Here is a 6,668-nt window from a genome sequence, read left to right on the forward strand (position 1 = left end):
TATAAACTTACATTTCGAGTTTCAAGAAATTGTGACCTCTATAGGGTCCACAAGCTAAAAACGTGGTTTTTCGTACAAACAGGGGCCATAATCCATGAAGTTTCGATCCGATACATGCCAATATCGAAAGCAGCCAAGATCTTTTGGGGATAAACCTATATTTCAAGTTTCGTCGAAATCGGATAAGAATTGTGACCTGTAGAGAGTCCACAAACAATTGTGGACAGACGGACAGGGGCGACGGCATAATAAGTCCACATGAAAATGTGGGCGTATAAAAATTGTGATCCCTATAGGGTCCACAACCTTGATATACCATATTATTACGTTATGTGTGAACGAAAGGCGGCCATTTTGTCTGTCAATTTTGGGCCGATTTTCACGAAATTCGAACTCAGTCATCCTTAGGGTGTAACGGTGACATAATAGAATGTTTTTTTAAATTGGATAAAAATTATGACTTCTATACTAGACTATAGGGTCCACAAGCTAAAAACGTGATTTTTCGTACAAACAGGGGCCATAATCCATGAAGTTTCGATCCGATACATGCCAATATCGAAAGCAGCCAAGATCTTTTGGGGATAAACCTATATTTCAAGTTTCGTCGAAATCGGATAAGAATTGTGACCTGTAGAGAGTCTACAAACAATTGTGGACGGACGTCCGGACGGACAGGGGCGACGGCATAATACGTCCACATGAAAATGTGGGCGTATAAAAACTATAGCACATAGACCTTCATTCTCCAATTTAAGTTGCTTTTGTAGCTTCTTTAGCGATGCAAGTTCCTTTTCAACACTAGCCAACTTACTGTTATGTTTGCATTTATCACTGTAAAACTTGTATTGTTTAATTAGGGGTTTTTAGCGCTAAAAACTATGCATATAGTTTAATTTCAAAACATTGTTTGATATCGATAAAAATCGTTTAATTTAATTTAATTTCTCCGAGAGGTGTTTAGAAATGGCCGAAGCGTTGCCTTATCTGATGCGTTTATTAGACGAGCAGTCCAATTTCCCGAGAGGCATTTAAAATTCAACACCTGTTAATTTATCTACTATGTTAAACTATTAGATGAATCGTTTATTTTCCCGCAAGCCGTTTATCCGATCGGTTCATTTTGATTACGATTATTTGCATATGAAGTGAGAATAAAAATGGTGAATATAAAAAAAAAGCACACCCATAGATGCTCGCCTTATTGTGGTCGTAGTATTATTATCCATTATCCATTCAAAATAGTAATTCCGCTATTGGCAAATACATCAAAAATCGGTAAATCACGTCCGAGGTAATTATACATTTGGTGAATATAAAAAAAAGCACACCCATAGATGCTTGCCCTACCGTGGTCGTAGTATTATTATCCATTCAAAATAGTAATTCCGCTATTGACAAATACATCAAAAATCAATAAAAATAACGTCCGAGGTAATTATACATTTGGAAAGTCGTAAACCACATCCCATTCGTTCGTTCGTTCGATCGTTCCTGGAGTTTTACGTCCAATTCCACCTGAGGTGATATCGTAGACAAGTCACACACATCCCACTACTACTACTACCTGTTGTTTTAATGTCCGCTTCCACACATCCCAGGTAATGTATCTTCTTTAAGTCACAAATGACTTAAGTTCCACCTGTGAACGTCACAAAGCAGAGAAGTCTACCCCGCAAAGTAATGTTGCACGACGATAATCTCGTGAGACTTCTTACTGGCGCCAAAAAGTCGCTATCTCTAAGTCTCTATAGACAAGCTGACGCCCATTTTCAAACAGGTCACACAGGGCTAACCATGAAACACCATCCCACGCCAGATGCCGCCCATCGCAAGAATATTTTCTTTCTCCTACTAGCACAACCATTGTTTCTCATACCCTTTCAGTGCTATGAACATCAGATAATCATTTCGCTAACCCAACTACGTTTCTACTACATTCCGTAATTTAACTGATTTATACTATATCCAATATAACGTTTTGATTAATTAAATGAGAGTCAACACTTTTACCTTGTATTTTTATACCAGTTTGCGATTTATGATTACAATCTTATACAAAGTATTTATATTTTATTGTAAATAATTTCCTCGGGAGATGAATTTATATAAGCCCTGGCTTGTTTTCAGATCCCACAATCATATAGTGTACTTTTATAATATGTAAATAATCATTGAACAAATAGTGTCAGAACAAAAAAAAACATATTGCATTAAATCAAAGGTACATTTATCACTATTACAATATATGTACATGTATGGTATTAAAAAAATAATGGGTCACATTAACGGGGATTGGACAGCAGGGTTATATTTTTGTGTCAATTTGGGTACTAACTCAAAGTCCCCGAAACGGATTTATAACTAAAAACAATCACAAATAATGCAGGTGGGAAGTGATAAAACAATAGCATTTGAGCAATCAAAGCATTAATCCATACTGTAATAACGGAATGTGTATTCAAAAACATGGTTTCATATAGTACCTAGACAGGTGGCCACAGGTGGGAATTAATGAAACAATAGCATTCGACCAATCAAATAATTAATCTTTACTGTCACAGCGGACGTTTATGACTTTGTATTGTACGTGTATTTTCAAAATAACCATCGGATGACTAAAAATTGAATCGCTCACAATGGCTTGTATACACAGACCCTTTCTGTAATTAATGTGTATGGGGATATAGATTCAGAGGTGATTAATGACTAATATGATAATCGTAGTTAAAAGACGAATCTCAATACCTTTTTTACTGTGCATATATATAAATATCTAATAATTATTTAATCCCTGTTTTAACTAATCACAATGTAAACAAGCCAACAGTGAGGCTGATGTCCCCCGCCGAAATAGGAAAATAATTAGAGGACACATATAAATTTATCACAAATTATCTTTTACAAAGTATTGAACAATCAAACAGTATATCTTTACTTATAGTCTAACAATCAAAGTAGGAGAGTTATTGTTTTCCAAAGTCTCGACCAATCAAATTGCGTATCGCTATGCTTACCGAAAACAGAAAATTCTCATTATCAAACTTAGTCAAGGTATTACTGTAATGAAACTATACACCAAGTTTCATCAATCTCACTTAATTAGAACTAAAGTTATCGTGTCCCAAAGCATCAACCAATCAAATTGCTTATCTCTGCTTACCCTAAGCGGAAAATGCTCATCTTCGAACTCCATCAAGGCATTGACCTAATCAACACATACACCAAGTTTGAACATTCTAGCTCAATTAGGAAGAGAGTTATCGTGCCCCAAAGTATCAACCAATCAAATTGCTGCTTACCCTGAGCAGAAAATGCTCATTATCAAACTTAGTCAAGGTATTACTGTAATGAAACTATACACCAAGTTTCATCAATCTCACTTAATTAGAACTAGAGTTATCGTGTCCCAAAGCATCAACCAATCAAATTGCTTATCTCTGCTTACCCTAAGCGGAAAATGCTCATCTTCGAACTCCATCAAGGCATTGACCTAATCAACACATACACCAAGTTTGAACATTCTAGCTCAATTAGGAAGAGAGTTATCGTGCCCCAAAGTATCAACCAATCAAATTGCTTATCTCTGCTTACCCTAAGCGGAAAATGCTCATCTTCGAACTCCATCAAGGCATTGACCTAATAAACACATACACCAAGTTTGAACATTCTAGCTCAATTAAAAGTTATCGTGTCCCAAAGCATCAACCAATCAAATTGCTTATCTCTGCTTACCCTAAGCGGAAAATGCTCATCTTCGAACTCCATCAAGGCATTGACCTAATCAACACATACACCAAGTTTGAACATTCTAGCCCAATTAGGAAGAGAGTTATCGTGTCCCAAAGCATCAACCAATCAAATTGCTTATCTCTGCTTACCCTAAGCGGAAAATGCTCATCTTCGAACTCCATCAAGGCATTGACCTAATAAACACATACACCAAGTTTGAACATTCTAGCTCAATTAGGAAGAGAGTTATTGTGTCCCAAAAAGTGTGACGGACAGACAGACGGACGGACAGACGGACAGACAGACGGACAGACAGACGGACGGACAGACGGACGAACCCATTTTAATAGTCCCCTGCTTTCTTCGAAAGGCGGGGGACAAATATTGCACCATGTATACATAACATGTTATTGTCTGCGATATCGCCTCAGTGGAAGCGGGCGTTAAATAAAGCGATCTCAAACACTTAAATATATCCGATTCGTCGGTTTGCGAGAAGTGCAACGAAATTATCATGGCAGAACTTGTAATGTTTTTAGCCTCATGCAGGTGGGTCACAGAATTGCCCCGTGATATGAGATCAAAGAATACATTTGCACGTAGCCGATTTTTCGAGACGTGTTGTATTCAATTGTTAAGACTACGTGGCGCCTTAAATAAACCAACATTACCAACTTCTAACAGGTTCCATTGATTTATCATTTATTTTATGACAGTTTAGACCACAATGTGTTACGATTCGCATTTTGGTATTCTAAGCTGATTCTTATACGGAATTCTAGGTGCAATGATATAAATTCGGATTTGTGTGGACGAGTTAACACAATTATACATGTATGTGACCGTAAGCTTATTCTCGGTCTTTTTCATTTTAATTTTAATATTTTTTCAAGAAAAACATGCATGTAACAACTTTTGGTCAGGTATCACAACTTTATAACCATTTAATGATTTATGTCTGTATTAATTTTAAACTAATTTGAGAAAACCATTGGTTGTTAAAGAATTATCATACTTTTCTCGGGAACTGATTTTTTTTATCATTGACTATAATGTTTTTATTACATCATATATACAAGAAGCTCCATAATTGTTACCGGTATATAATGTTTCCTACATCTCACTCAGTTTATCATTTTTTTATTAATCCATAGCAATTAATTAAGTGTTTAACATTTTATTTAAAATTGAATTACGTATGTAAATACAACCGAACTCTCACTTAGCTAATTAAATGAAGCAATCCAAACAATGCGTAATTACTTGAGATTTTTTTATGTTTTTGTTTAAGAATTTTCATGCAATTGAGAATTATATTTACGCATGGTGTATTCATTACATGTCATTTCGGTCCTGCGTAATTTCGGACTCAAATAAAAATGGCCTGAGTTTCAGACTCGGACAGGTGACATACTCGCTAGTATATCAAATACTGGTGAAGTATATAAATTCTCGTTAATTATACATGGGTTGTAATACACGTGAATTATTTCAAGTCCGTGAATATTATTAAATACAGTATTGTTGTTTTGTTTTTTTAAAATAATACTTTTGATTGTGTATGGCCTTAAACTTATCTGGCATGCTGAGGCTTTTCGGTAGAGAAGGGTCACGCTTTTTTTTTTCTTTTCCCTTTTAGTATATTGTTTTTTAACACCGTTGCCCAATCAGGGTTATGACCTGCCCAACAAATTATTTTTGTTATACCATACGGGTACATATATTGGGGTAGTGATAATGTACCTTTGATTTAATACAATATGATTTGATTTGGGTATAACAAAAATCGTTGTACTGCAGGCAAGTGTTTACGTAACATCAAGGCAGTATTCATTGAAGCATATTTCCTGTTGATACTGTTTGACCTACATGAAAATGGGCGACAAGATTATCGTCGTTCAACATTACATTGCGGGGTTGACTTCAATCTCTTCCTGTGACGTCTACAGGTGGAAGTTAATTCATTTGTGATTTAAAGAAGATACATTACCTGGGATGTGTGTGACTTGTCTACGATATCACCTCAGGTGGAACTGGACGTAAAACTCCAGGAACGAACGAACGAACGAAATGTGATTTACAAATGTATAATTACCTCGGACGTGATTTACCGATTTTTGATGTATTTGTCAATGGCGAAATTACTATTTTGAATGGATAATGGATAATAATACTACGACCACGGTAAGGCGAGCATCTATGGATGTGGGTTTTTTTTATATTCACCAAATGTATAATTATCTCAAATGTGATTTACCGATTTTTGATTATTTGTCAATAGCGGAATTACTATTTTGAATGGATAATGGATAATAATACTACGACCACGGTAAGGCGAGCATCTATGGGTTTGCTTTTTTTTATATTCACCATTTTTATTCGCACTTCATATGCAAATAATCGTTATCAAAATGAACTGATCGGATAAACGGCTCGCGGTAAAATAAATGATTCATCTAATAGTTAAACATAGTAGATAAATTAACAGGTGTTGATTTTTAAACGCCTCACGGGAAATTGGACTGCTCGTCTAATAGATAAACGCATTAGATAAGTCAACGCTTCGGCCATTTCTAAACACCTCTCGGAGAAAATAAACGGTGTACCATTAAATTAAACTATAGTACTAATTAAACGATTTTTGGAATTTCCAAATGATTTTTATCAATATCAAACGATGTTTTGAAATTAAACTATATGCATAGTTTTTATCGCTAAAAACCCCTTATTAAACGATACAAGTTTTACAGTGTATGCTTCTTCTTTTTTTCTTTTGGTTTTTCTCCAATACTCCTTTCCAAATTTCTTACAACTGAATTTTTTAGGACAAGGTCAGATTTCAACGTCATTTTTTCTTTTCGCAGGTTGAACTCAATAATACGCTTCCTTTTTAGAGCTCGATTCAAGGCACTGGTTTTATAACTAGAGAGAAAGCT

The sequence above is a fragment of the Patella vulgata genome, chromosome 6, assembly GCF_932274485.2.
Source record: "Patella vulgata chromosome 6, xgPatVulg1.2, whole genome shotgun sequence".
Taxonomy (NCBI): domain Eukaryota; kingdom Metazoa; phylum Mollusca; class Gastropoda; family Patellidae; genus Patella; species Patella vulgata.